This window comes from Zea mays, chromosome 1 (genome assembly GCF_902167145.1).
Source record: "Zea mays cultivar B73 chromosome 1, Zm-B73-REFERENCE-NAM-5.0, whole genome shotgun sequence".
NCBI lineage: Eukaryota > Viridiplantae > Streptophyta > Magnoliopsida > Poales > Poaceae > Zea > Zea mays.
This window is the reverse complement of record NC_050096.1, coordinates 237,586,884-237,607,189: the sequence shown is the minus strand read 5'-3', so window position 1 is coordinate 237,607,189 and position 20,306 is coordinate 237,586,884.

Here is a 20,306-nt window from a genome sequence, read left to right as displayed (position 1 = left end):
CCCTGGAGCGCGTTGGTGAAGACTTAGTCCGCGACGCTTGAGGACGCGAGCGGGGAGAGTCGCCTTTAAAAGGGATCGACCCCCCGAGTGGTAGCCATGCCTTCTGTCTCTCCTCATGCATTGCGTCCTTCCGCCTTCTGAGCCCCCGGATGGGGAGCGCCCGCGTTGCTTTCGTCCCGTTGTGGGAGGAGCGCAACCTCGTGGAGGTTGGCACCTTTCAGTCATCGCTCGGCTTCAAGGATTTTCATCAGGCAGCTCGGCTGCATCCCCTCACCAATGGTCACCCAAGACGGTGACCACTAGTTCGATGGTGGGGAGAAGCAAGCCAGGCTGCGGCCTCTGCCCCACCCTCAGCTTCAAGGATCTTCATCATCCTTGCTGGGGAGGAGGGCGAGGCGAGTCGGGGCCTACCTTCGCGTGGGCTGGCATCCCGCTTCTTCCTCTGGCTTCTGGGGGTGGAAACCATCCTCCAGCTCTATGGAGGAGGCGTCCTCCAGCCATGCTGGGGAAGGCGAACTGCTGCTGCCCAGCCAGGGTGTAGCATTCTGTCCTCTGTCCGGGCGACGGTGGCCAGCCGCACCAGGGGGTCTCACAACACGTCGTATGCCGCAAGGGCGGTACTCGTGTTCTGGGACGGTCCCATTCTCGTTTTCTTGGCGAGGACGGGAGTGAGGACCTGCCGGTGCGCTTTAGGGCGGCCGGCGCGCACTGGTGCGGTGTTGGTGGGCAGGTGGACGCCACCGTCGGTGCTGAGGTGGTGGCAGCTGGAGAAAGTTTCTCCGCCAACGAGACCGTCAGCGCCACTCGCGGACCGACCTCCGGCTCTTTGGCTTTAATATCTGGTTCTCGTCCCTCGAGTGGGGACGCGAACGAGAGCCTTCCAGTGGTAGCGTCTGCCTTGGGACCATCGTTGTTGCTGCAGAGGTCGCCAGCGAGTCACCCGGAGTTCGTCGTCCCGCAGGCCCTCCGATGTGGGGGTTGTTCGTACCTGCGGGAGTGGAACCGGAGTTCCGTTTGAAATGGCACCTTGAGTGCCGGTGTATGTTCATTGCGGCTGTCGGGGCCTGAACATCTGTGTATTTGGGCGTAACGCCGTGTTTCTTCCTCATTTCGAGCACCAGGTCTCGCCTGTTGGCTAGCTGAACCGCTTAACCAAGTGTGAGTTGCCCTACGCGGAAGGTGACTAGTGAGGTATTCGTATCCCGGAAGCGTAGGAGTCCCTCGGCTCGGTCGGCCTTGCCACTCAAGGCTTCTCTTGCCTAGTTAAAGAAACCCTCGGCTGCTTTGCGATGAGCCGGAGCCGGAGGCAGCAGTGTGAGCGTGGACAGAGGCGGAGTCGGCTGGAGAAGAAACTTCGTCGGCCCAGGAGCAGGTGACTTCCCAGGCCGAGGAGGTGTAGCAGCGGCAGCTGGAACCTGGCCAGGTCGTCCACTGGCGGGACCAACCCTGAAGTCGGGCTGCCGAGGCCATGAGCCAGGCTGATGTCCTCGGGGGTCAGCTGGCTGAGGCTACGGAGCGGTCGGTCGAGCCGTCTGCTCGGGCTGGGTTCCTGGAGGAGACCCTGGCGGCGATGGCCCAGGCGCGGTGCTGACATCTTCCTTCGAGGTGGAGATCCTCCGACCGTGTTGCTGTCCAAGGCCGGGTCGGATTCCGCCGAAGGTGGAGTCGATGCCGAGGGTGCTGCTGCTCCCCTTATTGATGTCTGAACCTGCAGGAACAGTTTGTCTGTAGTGTGCGTATGTTTTTTGCGGCCGCCGAGGCCCAAACATATCATTGTCGTGTTATAAAGCCGCGTTTCTTTTCCCTCCCGTTTCGAGTATCCGGACTTGTTCGTCGGTAGCAGAATCGCTTATCCGAGCGAGAGTTACTTATCGCGGAAGGTGATGAGTGAGGTATCTGTATCCCGGAAGCGTAGGAGTCCCTCGGCTCGGTCGGCCTCGCCGCTTACGTGTACTCTTACTCGTTCTCAGGATTCTGTTATCGATATAGTCGAGAAGGCACGAAAAATCGTTTCGGCAGAAAAGTTTTCGAGCGTTAAGACTTTTTTGGTCAGTAGGATCGCTTATCCGAGCGTGAGTTACTTATCACAGAAGGTGATGAGTGAGGTATCCGTATCCTAGAGGCGTAGGAGTCCCTCGGCTCGGTCGGCCTTGCCGCTTACGTGTACTCCATCATTTTCGGGATCCCACTATCGAAGTAGTCAAAAAGCGTGAAAGATGTTCTAGCAGAAATACTTTTTCCGAGGGAAATTTTGACGCAGAGGGGGTTCACCCCTTCTAGCCCCCGAGGGAGGGTCGGGCTTTGCCGAGGCAAGGCTGACCCTTCCTTGATGGTTAGACTTTATTTGTGTATGTAAAGAGAACGAGGTATATGAACGAATTGAAAACATCTTAAGGGTAAAAGCGACGTAGCTGTCGGATGTTCCAAGCGTTGCTGTAGACCTCGCCTTGACTGTTGGCCAACTTGTATGTTACGGGCTTCAAAATCTTGGCGATGATGAAATGGCCCTTCCCAGGGAGGAGTAAGCTTGTGGCGCCCTCGGGCGTCTTGTCGTAGCCGAAGCACCAAGTCCCCCACCTGGAGGTCTCGGGACCGAACCCCTCGGGCGTAGTAGCGTCGCAGAGACTGCTGATACCGTGCCGAGTGTAGTAAGGCCATGTCCCGAGCCTCTTCCAGCTGGTCCAGTGAGTTTTCTCGGGTGGCCTGGTTGCTTTGTTCGTTGTACGCCCTTGTCCTCGGGGAACCGTATTCTAAGTCTGTGGGCAAGATAGCCTCGGCCCCATAGACTAGAAAGAACGGCGTGAAGCCCGTGGCTCGGCTTGGCGTTGTTCTTAGACTCTAGACCATCGAGGGGAGTTCCTTCATCCATCGCCTGCCGAACTTGTTGAGGTCGTTGTAGATCCTCGGCTTAAGTCCCTGCAGGATCATGCCGTTGGCACGCTCTACCTGCCCATTCGTCATGGGGTGAGCTACAGCGACCCAGTCCACCCGGATGTGGTGGTCCTCGCAGAAGTCCAGGAACTTTCTGCCAGTGAACTGGGTGTCGTTGTCGGTGATGATGGAGTTCGGGACCCCAAAGCGATGGATGATGTTGGTGAAGAACGCCACCGCCTGTTCGGACCTAATGCTGTTTAGGGGTCGGACCTCAATCCACTTGGAGAATTTGTCGATAGCGACCAGCAGGTGCGTGAAGCCCCCGGGTGCCTTCTGCAAAGGACCGACGAGGTCCAGTCCCCACACAGCAAATGCCCAGGTGATGGGTATTGTTTGAAGGGCCTAAGCGGGCAGGTGCGTATGCCTTGCGTAGAACTGACACCCTTGGCAGGTGCGTACAATCCTAGTGGCGTCGGCCACCGCGGTTGGCCAGTAGAAACCTTGTCGGAAGGCGTTTCCAACGAGGGCTCGAGGTGTTGCGTGATGACCGCAAGCCCCCGAGTGTATTTCTTGCAATAGCTCCTGACCTTCGGCGATGGATATGCATCGCTGGAGGATGCCTGAGGGGCTGCGGTGGTAGAGCTCCTTTTCGTCACCCAGCAAGACGAACGACTTGGCACGCCGCGCCAGTCGCCGAGCTTCGGCTCTGTCGAGGGGTAGCTCTCCTCGGTGGAGATATTGCAGGTACGGGGTCTGCCAGTTTCGATTAGGTGTGACCCCATTCCGCTCTTCCTCGATGCGCAGTGCCTCACCTTCGGCGGCCGAGGGTGCCTCGGGTAGGGCCGAGGCCTCCGCAGGCTCGGGCGTGTCGTCAGTCTTGACAGAGGGTTGATATAGGTCTCCGGAGAAGACGTCTGGGGGAACCGTTGTCCGCCCCGAGGCTATTTTAGCCAGCTCGTCCGCAGTCTCATTGTATCGTCGAGCGACGTGGTTGAGCTCGAGCCCGTAGAACTTGTCTTCCAGGCGCCGAACCTCGTCGCAGTAGGCTTCCATCTTCGGGTCGCGGCAATGGGAGTTCTTCATGACTTGGTCGATGACAAGCTACGAGTCGCCACGAGCGTCGAGGCGTCGAACCCTTATCTCGATGGCGATGCGCAACCCGTTAACCAGAGCCTCGTACTCGGCCACGTTGTTTGACGCCGGGAAATGGAGGCGCAACACGTAGCTGAGGTGCTTCCCGAGGGGTGAGATGAAGAGCAGGCCCGTGCTCGCTCCTGTTTTCATCAGCGACCCGTCGAAAAACATGGTCCAGAGTTCCGGTTGGATCGAAGCTGCTGGAAGCTGGGTGTCGACCCATTCAGCCACAAAATCCGCCAAGACTTGGGACTTGATGGCCTTCCGAGGAGCGAACGAGATTGTCTCACCCATGATCTCCACCACCCACTTTGCAATCCTACCCGAGGCCTCTCGGCACTGGATGATCTCCCCTAGGGGGAAGGATGACACCACAGCCATCGGATGAGACTCGAAGTAGTGTCGCAACTTTCGCCGCGTCAGAATTACCGCGTACAATAGCTTCTGAATTTGCGGGTAGCAGATTTTGGTCTCAGATAGTACCTCACTGATGAAGTAGACCGACCTCTGGATGAGCAATGCATGCCCTTCTTCTCGTCTCTCGACTATGATCGCGACGCTGACCACCTGAGTGGTTGCGGCTACGTAGATTAAGAGGGCTTCTCCCGCAGTGGGGGGCACCAGGATGGGCGCGCTTGTAAGGAGCGCCTTTAAGTTGCCGAGGGCTTCCTCGGCCTCGGGGGTCCAAGTGAAGCGCTCGGTCTTCCTTAAGAAGCGGTACAGGGGTAGGCCTCTTTCGCTGAGGCGCGAGATGAAGCGGCTCAGAGCCGCAAGGCATCCTGTGACCCTCTGTACTCCTTTCAAGTCCTTGATGGGCCCCATGTTGGTGATGGCCGCGATTTTCTCTGGGTTGGCCTTGATGCCCCACTCGGAGACGATGAACTCTAGGAGCATGCCTCGAGGGACTCCGAAGACACACTTCTCGGGATTGAGTTTTACGCCTTTCGCCTTGAGACACTTGAATGTCATTTCAAGGTCAGTGAGGAGGTCGAAGGCTTTCCTTGTCTTGACTACAATGTCATCGACGTAAGCCTCGACCGTTCGGCCAATGTGCTCTCCAAACACGTGGTTCATGCACCTTTGGTATGTCGCACCTGCATTCCTCAAACCGAATGGCATAGTAATATAGCAGTACATGCCAAAAGGTGTGATGAAAGAAGTCGCGAGCTGGTCGGACTCTTTCATCCTGATTTGGTGATACCCTGAGTAGGCATCGAGGAACGACAGGGTTTCGCACCCAGCAGTGGAATCCACGATTTGATCAATGCGAGGTAGAGGGTAGGGAACCTTCGGACATGCTTTGTTTAGACCAGTGTAGTCTACACACATCCTCCACTTCCCACCTTTCTTTTTCACAAGCACAGGGTTGGCTAGCCATTCGGGATGGAATACCTCTTTGATGAACCCTATAGCCATTAGCTTGTGGATCTCCTCGCCTATGGCTCTGCGCTTTTCTTCGTCGAATCGGCGCAGAGGCTGCTTCACGGGTCGGGCTCTAGCTCAGATATTCAGCGAGTGCTCGGTGACATCCCTCGGTATTCCAGGCATGTCCGAGGGACTCCACGCAAAAACCTCGGCGTTTGCGCGGAGAAAGTCGACGAGCACGGCTTCCTATTTGGGGTCGAGCTCAGAGCCGATCCGGACTTGCTTAGAGGCATCGTTGCTGGGGTCGAGAGGGACGGACTTAACCGCCTCTGCTGGCTCGAAGTTGCCGGCGTGGCGCTTCGCATCTGACACTTCCTTAGAGAGTCTCTCCAGGTCGGCGATGAGGGCCTCGGATTCGACGAGGGCCTCAGCGTATTCCACGCACTCTACGTCGCATTCGTACGCGTGTCGGTACGTGGATCCGACGGTGATGACCCCGTTGGGGCCCGACATCTTGAGCTTGAGGTAGGTGTAGTTGGGGACGGCCATGAACTTGGCGTAGCATGGTCTCCCCAGCACTGCGTGGTAGGTTCCTCGGAATCTGACCACCTCGAACGTGAGGGTTTCCTTTCGGAAGTTGGAGGGAGTCCCGAAGCAGACGGGCAGATTGAGTTTCCCAAGGGGTTGGACGCGCTTCCCGGGGATGATCCCGTGAAAGGGCGCTGCACCGGCCCGGATTGTGGATAGATCGATCTGCAAGAGCCCGAGGGTCTCGGCGTAGATGATGTTGAGGCTGCTGCCTCCGTCCATGAGGACCTTGGTAAGCCTGACGTTGCCGATGACTGGATCGACAACGAGCGGGCACTTCCCTAGGCTCGGCACACGGTCGGGGTGGTCGCCTTGGTCGAAGGTGATGGGCTTGTCGGACCAGTCTAGGTAGACTGGCGCCGCCACCTTCACCGAGCAGACCTCCCAGCGCTCTTGCTTGCGGTGCCGAGCCGAGGCGTTCACCACTTGCCCACCGTAGATCATGAAGCAGTCGTGGACCTCGAGGAACTCCTCTACTTTGTGGCCCTCCTTCTTGTCGTTGTCGTGGGCTCTGCCACCTTCCGCTGGGGGCTCGACCTTGTGGAAGTAGCGCCGAAGCATGACACACTCCTCAAGGGTGTGCTTGACGGGACCCTGATGATAGGGGCACGACTCCTTGAGCATCTTATCGAACAGGTTGGCCCCTCCCGAAGGCTTCCGGGGGTTCCTGTGCTCGGCAGCGGTGACAAGATCTGCGTCGGCGGCGTCGCGTTTTGCTTGCGACTTCTTTTTGCCCTTCTTCTTCGTGCCGCGCTGAGCGGACGCCTCGGGGACGTCTTCCCGCTGGCGTCCCTGAGGCTGCTTGTCCTTCCGGAAGATGGCCTCAACCGCCTCCTGGCCAGAGGCGAACTTGGTGGCAATGTCCATCAGCTCGCTTGCCCTGGTGGGAGTCTTGTGACCCAGCTTGCTCACCAGGTCGCGGCAAGTGGTGTCAGCGAGGAACGCGCCGATGACATCTGAGTCGGTGATGTTGGGCAGCTCGGTGCGCTGCTTCGAAAATCGTCGGATGTAGTCCCGCAGGGACTCTCCTGGCTGCTGGCGGCAGCTTCGGAGATCCCAGGAGTTCCCAGGGCGCACGTATGTGCCCTGGAAGTTGCCGGCGAAGGCTTTGATCAGGTCATCCCAGTTGGAGATCTACGTAGGAGGCAGATGCTCCAGCCAGGCTCGGGTGGCGTCGAAGAGGAACAGGGGGAGGTTGCGGATGATGAGGTTGTCATCGTCCGTTCCACCCAGCTGGCAGGCCAGCCGGTAGTCCGCGAGCCACAGTTCCGGTCTTGTCTCCCCTGAGTACTTGGTGATGGTAGTCGGGGCTCGGAACCGGGTCGGGAACGGCGCCCGTCGTATGGCCCGGCTGAAAGCTTGCGGACCGGGTGGTTCGGGCGAGGGGCTCCGATCCTCCCCGCTGTCATAGCGTCCCCCACGCCTGGGGTGGTAGCCTCGGCGCACCTTCTCGTCGAGGTGGGCTCGACGGTCGCGGCGGTGGTGTTCGTTGCCGAGGCGACCCGAGGCTGCAGGCGTTGCGTCCCACGTGCGCCCGGTGTTGACCGAGGCTTCCCGCATGAATCGGGAAGTCGTGGCGCGATGCTCCGGGGGTACCCCTGCCTTCGGAAGGCAGAGCTTTCGGCCCGTCGGACTGTGGCATGCTCCAGGAGATTCTTGAGCTCTCCCTGGATACGCCGCCCCTCGGTGGTGGATGGTTCCAGCATCGCTCGGTGTAGTATTGCTGCTGCAGCCAGGTTCTGGCCGACCCCACTGGAAGCCCGGGGCAGCCTTGCCCTGACGTCGTCAGCGATGCGGTGCTGGACGTCCTAGGGCAGATGACGCGCTTCTCCGGCTGGTGCTCGGCCTGCCCACTCCTGCCCGATGTTCTGCCGGAGCTGCACAAGTTGTCCTGCTTCCTCGTCGAGCCTGGCCTGCATCTCGCGGATTTGCTCGAGCTGTGCGTCCTGACCCCCCGCAGGGACTGGGACCACAGCTAGCTCCCGAAGGATGTCAACGCGAGGCGCAGGCCTAGGGGGATCGCCGTCCTCCGTCATACCAAGATGGTTGCCTTTGTCGAGACCCCCTAGATCGACGTGGAAACATTCGCGACTTGGGCCACAGTCCTCGTCGTCAAGGTCGTGGCCATCATCGGAGTAATCGGAGAGGCAGTAGTCATATGCAGCCATGAAGTCTCGCATGGCACTGGGGTTACCGAGCCCGGAGAAATCCCAACCAGAGTCGGGCTCGTCATCTTCCTCGGAACCCGGGGGCCCGTAGGTCGAGACGGCCGTCAGTCGGTCCCAGGTTGACCACATATGGTACCCCGGAAGGTTAGGATATGCCTTTATGAAAGCGTCCATCGAAGCGGGGTCGCTTGGTGGGTTGAAGCTGAATCTAAAAGGCACAGGGTGGAAAATGGACGGTACCTCTTGATCGACGGATGGTGACGAAGTCGCGTCGGGGACGGACTGCACCGTGATCTCAGGTACGAGGCTAACGCCCAGCAAGTCCTTCGCGAGCGTGCTGGCGTCATCCGTCCGCTTGGGGTTGGCGTGTTGCGGGGAAACGACGCTCGTCTTCGTCTCAAACGCGAGGTCAACGTCCGACGTGTCCCCCGCTGGGGCACCGGCGTCGTCGACTCGCTCGACAGCCAACGAGGTGCCGCCTCCTGCTTGACCATGGCTGCCCTGCCTCCTCCTCCTGTGGAGGGGAAGGTGACGGGACAGGCCTGGATGCTGCTCTTCCGCCATGGAGGGAAGACATTGTTGATTCCGCCACCGGCGGGCGGGCTGACGGCCGCCATTGTCGTTGTCGCGCGGCGGAGGAAGGAGTACCATGTCGTAGCTGCCGTCGAGGGACATGAACTCAAGACTCCCGAAACGGAGCATCGTCCCGAGCTGGAGAGGTTGCTGGAGACTACTCATCTAGAGCTTGACGGGAAGCTGTTCGTCAACACGCAGCAGGCCCCTACCTGGCGCGCCAACTGTCGGCGTTTCGACCCCGGGGGGTCCCTGGACCGACAAGTAAATTGTCGCTGCGTGTCCCAGCCTAGATGGGTCAGCGCGAGACGGAACACAAGGGGGAGCAAAAAAGGGAACCGCGGCTCGTGTTGTCCTGCGCCTAGGGTGGATGCGCTTATAGTAGGGGTTACAAGCGTTCGCGAGGGAGAGAGAGAGAGCCTGTCCGTCAACCCGTTCTCCCGCGCGACCACCTTCTCGTACGAGGGCCCTGGACCTTCCTTTTATAGATGTAAGGAGAGGGCCCAGGTGTACAATGGGGGGTATAGCAATGTGCTAACGTGTCTAGCAGAGAGGAGCCAGAGCCCTATGTACATGCCGACGTGGCTGTCGGAGAGGTGTTGCTGCCCTGTTCATGTGATGTCGTGGCCGTCGGAGGAGCGCTTAAACCCTGTAGAAGTACAGCTGTCGGGGCTGTCAGATCCTTGCTGACGTCTCCTTGCTTCCGTAGGGGGATTAGAACCGCCGTCGTCATGGAGCACGAGGGGTGCCATCATTACTTGTTTACCGGGGCGAGCTAGATGGGACGCCGGTCTTGTTCCCCGTAGCCTGAGCTAGCTAGGGGTAGGGTAATGATGTACCCCCCTGCGGCGTGGTCGGTCCGAGCCTGAGGTCGGGCGAGGCGGTGACTCCTCCGAGGTCGAGGCTGAGTCCGAGCCCTGGGGTCGGGCGAGGCGGAGACCGTCTTCCGAGGTCGAGGTTGAGTCCGAGCCCTGGGGTCGGGCGAGGCGGAGACCGTCTTCCGAGGTCGAGGTTGAGTTCAAGCCCTGGGGTCAGGCGAGGCGGAGCTTCCTATGGTGCCTAGGGCTGGATTCGGCTGCTGTCAGCCTCACCCTGGCGGGTGGCACAGCAGTCGGAGCAGGGCAGGCGGCGCTGTTTTCCTGTCAGGTCAGTCAGTGGAGGGGCGAAATGACTGCGGTCACTTCGGCCCTGTCGACTGAGGAACGCGTGTCAGGATAAGGTGCTAGGCGATCCTTGCAGTGAATGCTCCTTCGATACGGTCGGTTGGCGAGGCGATCTGGCCAAGGTTGCTTCTCCGCGAAGCCTGCCCGAGCTGGTCCTCGGGCGAGTCGAAGGTGCGCCCGTTGCTTGAGGAGGCCTTCGGGCGAGGCGTGAATCCACCTGGGTCTACTATTCCTGCTTGAGGCTGGGCTCGGGCGAGGCGAGATCGTGTCCCTTGAGTGGACGGAGCCTTGACCTGTATTGCGCCCATCAGGCTTTTGCAGCTTGTGCTGATGGTGGTTACCAGCCGAGTTTAGGAGTCTTGGGGGTACCCCTAATTATGGTCCCCGACATATACAAGCTCACAACAATCTAAAATGATAAAACAGATTGCTGAAAGTATCTCTGCATGAAAAGAAGTTTTTGACATGCACATCATCTCTTATGTTGTTGATGCAAGATATCGATAAGAAGAGTTAGAAATTTTATTTCAGGTAAAGATCTAGGAAGAAAGCAAATCTGATGACTTCCGAGCCAACTGTAGTTTATTTCATTTTCTTCACATATCATTGATAAAAACATGTAACCTTGACAGGAAAGGAGGCGAGCCCCTGTGTGCCCATCACAAGATGCCAGCTATCTGATCAAATAGGTGAATAGTTCAGTTTGTATGGTTTTTGATTCTACACTTAAATAATCCATAATCCTTTGTTCATATTATGCTCCTCTGGCAAAGGTGATGTTCATACCTGTCGGTACCCTAAACAGGGGTACCCCTTGCTACAGTATGAAGACGCGGTGCCCGCGCGACTATTCTTAGTCGCGTGGTGAACAACACCTGACCCCACCACATGGACGGCTCTAGGGCCACCACGTGGCCGGAGAAGTACATTGTCCTCCAAGATGTCAACGGTGGGTACAGACCCCCATGGGAAGGTGCCGGACCCCTGCATACACGGACCGGACCTCAGGGCAGGGTCCAGGACCTCCGCAGGTACAAATCGGACCCCAGGGACAGGTCCCGGACCTCTCTGAGTGGGGTCCGCCACCCACAGCGGGGTCCCGGGATTCCGAGACAAGAAATACCCAGGCCTTAATCAAGGCCAGGCAGGGGTCTGGTGCTAACACGTGTCCGGACCATACCGCGTGCGCTCCCACTCCTCGCTCAGGCGGAGACCCGATGCTGCCACGTGGCCTACTGCTTATGATGTAAGCCAGCGGGCGGAGCCTGACGTAAGGCCTCTGGGCCGCGCGGCCTCTGCATTTAATGCGGATAAGGCGCGTCGTCTGTCCATTCCACTGGCAGGCGATGTGCCGCCTCAGCATTAAATGAGCCCTGTCTACTCCACTGACAGGCGATGTGCTGCCTCAGCATTAAATGAGCCCTGTCCACTCTGCTGACGGGCAGCGACCAGGCCATCCTACAGGCGGCGTGCCTGTCCATTCCGGTGGCAGGCAGTACGCCCGTGCTGCAGTATACGCTATGCTCATCATCATCACTCGCATGTTACCGAGGAAGCAGTGCAGGATATCAATACAATATGCACTACAGACATTATGGCACTCGGAGATCTTCTTAGCGACACTGGCATTGGATACTTCTATATGTATGCCCTCCGTTTTGCCCCTGGGCCCACATGTCGGGGCTTGGTATCCTTGTACGTGTCCCCCCTTGAGCTATAAAAGGGAGGGCACACGACATTACAAGGCAGACCCAACTTAGGCTCAAGCTCACTTAGACTCTCAAGCTCTCAGGCTCAATACATCACACAGTGGAGTAGGGTATTGCGCTCCGGCGGCCCGAACCACTCTAAATCCTTGTGTGTTCTCGTGTTCTTCTCGTTTCCACCTAACAGGCAAAACGCTTAGGCCCCTCCTCATCTTAGGATTTAGAGCGGGTGCATTCCGCCACCCGGCCGGAGAATTCCTCTCCGACATTTGGCGCGCCGGGTAGGGAACTAGGCTTTAGGTTTTTGCTTGTTCTTTTGCTCGACGCCATGGTCCACATCGTCGAGCACCATGATTTCTTGCCCGAGGATTTCATGATGGAAGAGGCGGCTGCCACTTCCACACCACGGGCCACCAACCTCCCGACGCCTGGTGCGGCCGCTGTTGTGCACTCTGCGCGGCAGCACACTCCAGCGCAAACGTCCAGGGCGTCTAGGGCAGCGCCTGGAGCGCTGTCCGTGGCCAGAGAGTTGTTGCGCCACCCTCCTAGCTCCACGACCTCACCGGGGGCCATGAAGTAGTGGCGCGACGATGTCGACCGTCTGCTCGGCATGGCGCACTCTGGCTCAACCAGGCCCAGGCCTCGGTCGTCCCGACGTCAACATGAGGCGTCGGTGTCTGTGCGCTCTCCCTCGATGAGGGTCGCGCCGACTGAGGACCTGCGGGCAGAGCTCAATCGCCGGCGAGTGGGCGAGGATGCTCCAGTCTCTCAGAGAGATCTAATGACCTGCAGGCAGAACTCAACCGCAGGCGTGCGGGCGAGGATGTCCACGTCTCTCTGGAAAGGGCGCGAGAGCGCTGGCAGAACATCGAGGGTCGCAACCTCGACTACGACTTTGCTGTGGTAGCGCCGCAGACTCCAACGGGCACCCGGATCTAGGCGGGAGTCCCGTTGGCTAGCGTGGGCTGCGCCGCACTACCAGTTCATCTTCGCGCGGCGACTTGGCCATCCAAGTTCCGGCCACACCTGCTGGAGAAATACGACGGTACGTCAAACCCGTCGAAATTCTTGCAGGTGTACGTCACCGCCATTATGGCAGCCGGTGGAGACACCGCCGTAATGGCAACATACTTCCATGTAGCCTTGTCTGGGCCAGCCCGGACTTGGCTAATGAACCTTACCCCAGGATCAATCTGCTCCTAGGAAGAGCTCTGCGAGCGGTTCGCAGTGAACTTCACCAGTGCTTATCAACGACATGGCGTGGAAGCTCACCTCCATGCAGTGAGGCAGGAGCCCGGGGAAACTCTCCGGACCTTCATCTCCCGCTTCACCAAGGTACGAGGAACTATACCCCATATCTCTGATGCTTCCATCATCACCGCTTTCCGCCAGGGGGTGCGTGATGAAAATATGTTGGAGAAGTTGGCCACGCATGACGTGGAAACTGTCACCACGCTCTTCGCTCTGGCCGACAAGTGCGCCAGGACCGTCGAGGGCCGTGCATGGCACTCGGCGCCACAGACCGGGGTTACCCAGACGGGTGGCTCGGGTGCCGTCGATTAGGACGGCAAAAAGAAGAAAAAGAAGAATTGCGGCTCCGAGAGGCCGCCGTCTGCTGCTCCGGTCATCGCAGCTGCGGCTAGGGGCCGAAACGAGCGCAACAAGCACCCACGGCCGCAGAGGGGTAACATCGTCTCATGCCCTGTACACCCCAACAGTTTCCACAGCACCGCGGAGTGTCGCGAGATCATCGAGCTCGCGAATCGCGTCAGCGAGCGGCGCGAGCAGACCTCCAAGGATGGCACTCCTCCTCGCTGCCGGCCTGGCAAGGAAAGGGTCGATAGCGGCGAGGTGGCCGAGGGAGAATCGGACCTCGGGTATCAGTCACCCGAGGGGGTCCTGAAAGATGTTTTCACCGGAGACTCCGACTCCGGCGATGACAACTAGTCAGCCCACCGAGGAGACCCCATCCTTCCTGGTCTACGGGGCTGAAGCCTGCCTTCTCCCGGAAACCCTTATGGGCTCCCCACGGGTCCAGCATTTTGACGAGTCTATGCAGGAACAACTGCGGCGTGTGGATGTGGACTTGATCAACGAGCGCAGGTGGCAAGCAACGATCCGAAATGCACGGTACAACCAGGCGTTCAGGCGCCACCACCAACTGTTCGTGCATAGTAGGGAGCTCGGCGTCAGGGACCTAGTCCTATGGCGAGTACTAAACCGAGAAGGGCTCCACAAACTCTCCCCCAGTTGGGAAGGACCCTTCAAGGTGACGGAAGCATGCCGACCCGGGGGTGTCCGCCTCGCCATAACTGAAGGAGTGCCTCTTCCCAACCCCTGGAACATAGAGCGTTCCTGTAAGTCCTACCCACATAAGCAAGTCCGAGGGGTTTTGATTTCTTCTTGTAACTAGGTTGTGCATATGTGTACGCGAGCCCGGTGAGGTCCGCCCTCATAAGCTCGGCCTGTTGGTCTGCACTCATGCATGTCAAGTTATAAGGAAAGAATTCACCCCCTCATATGTGCTCCTGTGATGGTTTTATTCTGCTACAAATTCCAGATATTATTTTTTTTATCTAACCCACCCCTATGGTCTCCCACCCTTGCTGGTATGATGACATCCAAATTGAGTAGCCAGGCCTGCAGTTTCGGACCCTCTACAAAAGCAGGGGGTCTAGCAAGCCTGGGGCAGGATCTAAAGAATGGGTACTTGTCTCCTGGGGGTGGTCCAGAGCTGTGTAGCCGCTTAGCTTGGTTCCATACCCTAAGCCTGCACGCCCCACCACTCTACGACCAGTATCTTAGTATTTGGAACTATAGCCCTGTGAGTCCGAGAACCTGGGGTCCGGTTCTAGAGAATGGACGCATGTCCCCTGGGGTGGTCCGGAGCCGAGTAGCCGCTTAGCCTGGTCCCGTACCGTAAGCCTACACACTCCACCACTCTGTGATGGGTGTCCTAGTATCTGGAACTATGATTCAGGGGGTCCGGGCACACGACTTGGCTTCCCAGGCCCAATCCTGCAGGTCCTATTGCATGAATCAAAGGATGGCTGATACCAGACGATGGGTCCTAATGGGTGTGCTACTAGCACTTCCTTGCTGAAGCTATGAACAGGTCCAGGTCCCAGTCGAGGCTACCTCCTGGGGGGCCGGGACACCAACTCTTTCTTAGGTATGCTGGTATCCAGCCTCGACACGTCGATCCTACATCCCAGGGGGGCCAAGCACCAGGAGAAGAGTTGGTAAAGCCACACACAAGCAAGAACAAATACTGCACAGATAAGAGCTATTTAATTGATAGTTCCCAAAAGTATCTTACAAAAACAAAAGTTATTACATCCTCCTTCAAGCGGGCCCTAGCCTCATTTCTACAGGTATGAGCTACTCGACATCAGTAGGGTCACGCTGGAGGCGCGCGACCGCCGTCTCCACGACATCTTGTACGACCTCCCGGGCGGCGTCTTTAGTATCGGCAATCGGACCAACGGTCACAATTGGAGGCGACGTCGAAGCCATTAAAGCCAAAGAGATGGAGCCGCAGCTCAGCTCGCTTCCCACCTCATGGAGTTGGAGCTAGACCAGTTCATGGAAGTGTACCATGGGATGCTGGTGAAGCTCACGCAAAAGATGGAGCCGCAGCTCAGCTCGCTTTCCACCCCTGGAAGGTCGCTGCACATCACCCTTTCGTCCGAATGCTGGCGGAAGAAGCGTCGCCCCCACGGACATATCGCAAAGGTAGGCGAAGACGGCCGCCTGAAGGATGAAGCAGGGCGTGAAGTGCTGAGGTTGGAGGCCGAGCTCCTCCAGCAGCAGCACGAAGAAGGACGAGATCGGCAGCGCTAACCCGCAGGGAAGTTGGAGACGAAGAGCACGAACTCCCCGGCGGTGAGATCACCGAGGGGAGAGGCGCCGACACGAATCCTTCCGGCGAACCCTGGCACACCCCATCCGAGCAGGTTGCGCACCAAGTTGAGTGCCACCTCGGACTGGAAGCACTCGAAGGGTCTAGCAAGGCCATGGCGGCAGAAGAGCTCGGTGGCGAAAGGGTGCAACAAGTGAAAAGAATGACTGCCGCACTCGGGGGATTCCCTTTTGAAGGAGGACTCTCCCGTTCACGCCCCAAGACGCCGCAGAAAATCTCGCCCGGCGCACACCAAGGTGAACCTGCCTCTAACACGGGGGCCCGGGCCCGCGAGTCATACTCCTTGGGCGTCGGCCTCCGTGTGCGAAGAAGGCGAACCGCCACACGAGGAATGAACCGCCATGCCTCTTCATCTCCACCGAAAGCAGCGGCCCAACCTCTGACACGGGGGCCCGGGCCCACAAGTCATGCTCCTTGGGCGTCGGTCTCCGGGTGCGAAGGAGGCGAACCGCCGCGAGAAGAGCGGGCCGCCGCCTGCGGTAGTGCGCCTCTTCATCTCCGCCGAAAGCAGCGGCCCAGCCTCTGACACGGGGGCCCGGGCCCATGAGTCATACTCCTTGGGCGTCGGTCTCTGGGTGCGAAGAAGGAGAACCGCCGCGTGAGGAGCGGGCCGTCGCCTGCGGTAGTGCGCCTCTTCATCTCCACCGAAAGCAGTGGCTCAGCCTCTGACACGGGGGCCCGGGCCCACGAGTCATACTCCTTGGGCATCGGTCTCCGGGTGCGAGGAAGGTGAACCGCCGTGTGAGGAGTGGGTCACCGCCCGCGGTAGTGCGCCTCTTCACCTCCGCTGAAACCAACGGCTCAGTCTCTGACGCAGGGGCCCGGGCCCACGAGTCATCCTCCTTGGGTGCCGGTTCCTAGGTGCAGAGAAGTCAAACCGCCGCTCGCACCAGTACCACACCTCCTCCGGGTTACCGCAGAAGACAGAGAAGGTAATTTTTCAAGCTAATGCAACGGTATCGAGGCATCTCGCGCGTGGCCCGGCGAAACCATCATGTGTGGGGGCCGCGGGTCAGTCAGTCGCGGGGACAGACATGGCAGTTGGCGTGACCGAAGGTGGACTAGCAGTGATTACGTCAGCAAGCGCACAGAAGCGGCACGCCAATCGCCAACCAAGCTTTGGCCCCACCTGCAAGCTCGTATCCTCCCCTAAGGTGGGCCCGGGGGCCACTGTCGGTACCTTGAAACAGGGGTACCCCTTGCTACAGTATGAAGACACGGTGCCCGCACGGCTATCCCTAGTCGCGTGGTGAACAGCACTCGACCCCACCACATGGACGGCTCCAGGGCCGCCACGTGGCCGGAGAAGTACATTATCCTCCAAGATGTCAACGGTGGGTCTGGACCCCCATGGGAAGGTGCCGGACCCCTCCATACACGGACCGGACCTCAAGGCAGGGTCTAGGACCTCCACAGGTACAAACCGGACCCCAAGGACGGGTCTCGGACCTCTCTGAGTGGGGTCCGGGCCACCCACAGTGGGGTCCCAGGATTCCGAGACAAGAAATACCCAGGCCTTAATCAAGGCCAGGCGGGGGTCCGGTGCTGACACGTGTCCGGACCATATCGCGTGCGCTCCCACTCCCCGATCAGGCGGAGACCCGATGCTGTCACGTGGCCTACTGCCCATGACGTAAGCCAGCGGCGGAGCCTGACGTAAGGCCTCTGGGCCACACGGCCTCTGCATTTAATGCGGATAAGGCACTGTAACACCCACTTTGTAAGAAAGGTCTAAAAGAGAAATTATATTATTCTATATCTATAGGTATTACCAATGTTTATCATTTCATGTGGACATATTACTTACACAAATACATGATTAACAAGAGATACCCAAAAATAATACATGCATCATGCTGGGATTTTATTTTTGTGTGCATTTTTGCGAGAATATTACAATAATGTAAAAAGAAATATGTTAAATATCCAAATGCGGATTTAAATCCTAAAATAAATCCTAGAATTGAGAAAAGAGAGGAGAGAAATTAATAGGTGAATAAAAATGAGTAATAAAATTATATATATAATAAAATATATTATTTCTATAATGGGATTTGAATTTGTAAATTTTACCCAAAGGTGAAACTCCTAAAATGATTCAAAAATTTAAATTGGAAATCGAAAACAAAAAATGAAATAAAACAGAAAATAAAAGAAAAAGAGAAAACAACCTTACCTGGGCTTGGTACCCAGTTCGGCCCACTAGGACTCTCTTGCGCGCGGCCCAACTTCTCTACTGTGGCGCGCGCGTGTCCTCTCCTGCCCACTCTCTGTCGCGTGGGGACACGGGGTCAGTGACTCACCTCACCCACGCTTGCAGCCGCACCCGGTCCTCTCTCCCCACCGCACGCGCGCACTGCCCCGTGGGTCCACCTGGCCAGAATCCCTATCACACGTCGCAGCCGCGTATCGACCGTGTTCCCATTCCGTGTTTTCTCGCCTTGTGTCACTGGTGGTGGGGTCGGATGGCCAGGTCTGTCTCCTCCCCCGAATCCGCGCCAGAGCTTCTTCCCCGCGTGAACCGGATCGAGCTGACCGGATCCTCCACGATCGCGTGACTCCGTCGCCAGCTGAAGTCGTTACGGCCTCTGCCATTTCCACTCTGACTTCGCCCTGCTAGCTAGCCGGGACCTCGCGACCTCCTCGCTTCTCATCCTCGCTTGCACATGCTCTGATTCCCCGCGTCGCCAGACGCCATGACCACCACCGCGGTTTGCGGAAGCCGTTGTTGGCACTCGGACCGGCCTTCCGAGGCTATAAAAGTAGTAGGCCTAGGTCCGGCGCCCTTCTTCCCCTCCTAACCTAGCCGCCATTAGCACTCCGCCAAGATCAGAGAGAAGGGCGAACCACCGTTTCCGCCGCGCACCATGGCCAGTACAGCCTAGACATCCGCCGCCATCGACTGCACCCACACGCTGCTGACATGGTCCGTGTGCCGTGGCCCGGAGCTTCTCCAAGTCTTCACGAAGGCGCTCGTGGACATCTGGGGGCATGATCGGCAGTCGTGCGGAGGCAATTTCTCACCGGAGCCTCAACGTCGCCGCAGGCTTGCCCTCCGCCGTGGACTGCATCGACCGGGCCTCTGCCGTCGGTGAGAACCACCCCTCCCTGTTCCCTATGTTATGCGCTTCACGTAGCACCCTTAGGAGTGGGGATTGGGGCATCTGCACACCGGCATAGCTATCGCTGGCGGGCCCTCCGCCGCGCGACACAGGAGCGCCGCCGCCCTGGTGGTCGAAAGGAGGGAGAAGAATCTGGGCCGTTGGATGCGTTTTGGACAGATCGGATTAGAACTAGATACCGATTCAACCGCGTCCAACCGTGACCGTAGATTGACAATCCGATGCATGCGAGGTGATCTCAGCTAGATAGAACTGTGGCCGTTGATTTCGTAGGTAACGACTCAGATTAGAAGACAGTACCCCTTCGCGCGATCTAGTTCGAACCGTAGATCCTTGATCGGGCGGCTGCCGTGCGATCTGCACCACTTAAAACCCTGGCGGTTCGATTTAAATCCAAGGACCCTGGTTGCGCAACAGTTCGGAATCTAATCCTGGCCATTCCTACCGATCGGATGGCCTAGATCGGCCCATACCCTTTCGCCAACGCGTTTTTGCTTATAAGCCCCTCAAGTTTACTCGAATCAACCCGCCGTCCATAGTCTCTGTGCACTGAGTCTATGATAAATTGTCAGTTTAACCCCAGACTAGTTGTTATTGCAAGTGCAGTCCAGATAATTAATAAAACCAGAGAAATTATTTAGAAATATAATTTTAGTACACGTTTAATTGCATAAACTTGTTAAATTCATGGAAAATTCATACTTAGTCCAAATTAATCCATTCCAGTTTCTATAATTTTGTAATAATGTTGTTTATCACTCTGTATCTCTATTTCAACATGAAAATGGTATTAAATTTTATTTCTTAATTAACCTCGTATCAAATACATAAAACCTTAGGAAATTCGTATCTCCTCCGTTTTAACTTCGATTTGATCCGTTCAAGTTGCGTTAGTCTCGTAGCAACGCGTAGATTATTATTATTCAGTTTGTAATTATGTTTGGTGTGATGTTAATTCTGTCTATACCATGCTTGTTTGTATTGCTACGACTAGCAGTGCGGTCACGAGGATCTGAAGAATCAGCCTGGTAACTGGAATCTCAAGTGTCAGGCAAGTTGTGCCCTTGATCACTTACTTTTCCCAGCCATGTTCTTATTAATTATAATGATCTGCATAGGATAATTTTGATGGGACCCAATAGGTTACCCTAGTTTTGGCTATCTTTATACCTTGTTTACCACTAAAATATTTCTTTGGGTAGTACCTGCTATTGCTTTATGTGGATTTGGGTATGAAGATACTTTATTCATAATTATTCTTTTATTCTCTTTTATTATTACTGTTCATGTTAAGATCATTATGTTAATGGGAACATGGAGCGACCACCCAGGAAAACAGTGCTACCACAAGGGTATAATGGGACGCCCTTGGCTGATTAAATAGGAAAGCTAGTGGAGGTCTTCCTTACCCGAAAGGGGAAAGGGCAGTAGGGGAGTGGTCAGTGTAGTGAGGTCCTTGGTTGATTTTGCTGCGATGGCGGTCAGGCAAGAACCCTGCATTGGAACTTCCTATAAAATGTAGCGGGTTTTCTGAAGCTAGTGGAACTTTGTAAAGGCCTCGTAGTGTTACCCTGCCTCGCCACCTCGGTAGAGGTGTATGGGATTGGCCATCTCTTGGTAGATGGGTAACATGACTTGTGGGTAAAGATGTGCAACCTCTGCAGACTGTAAAACTGGTATACTAGCCGTGC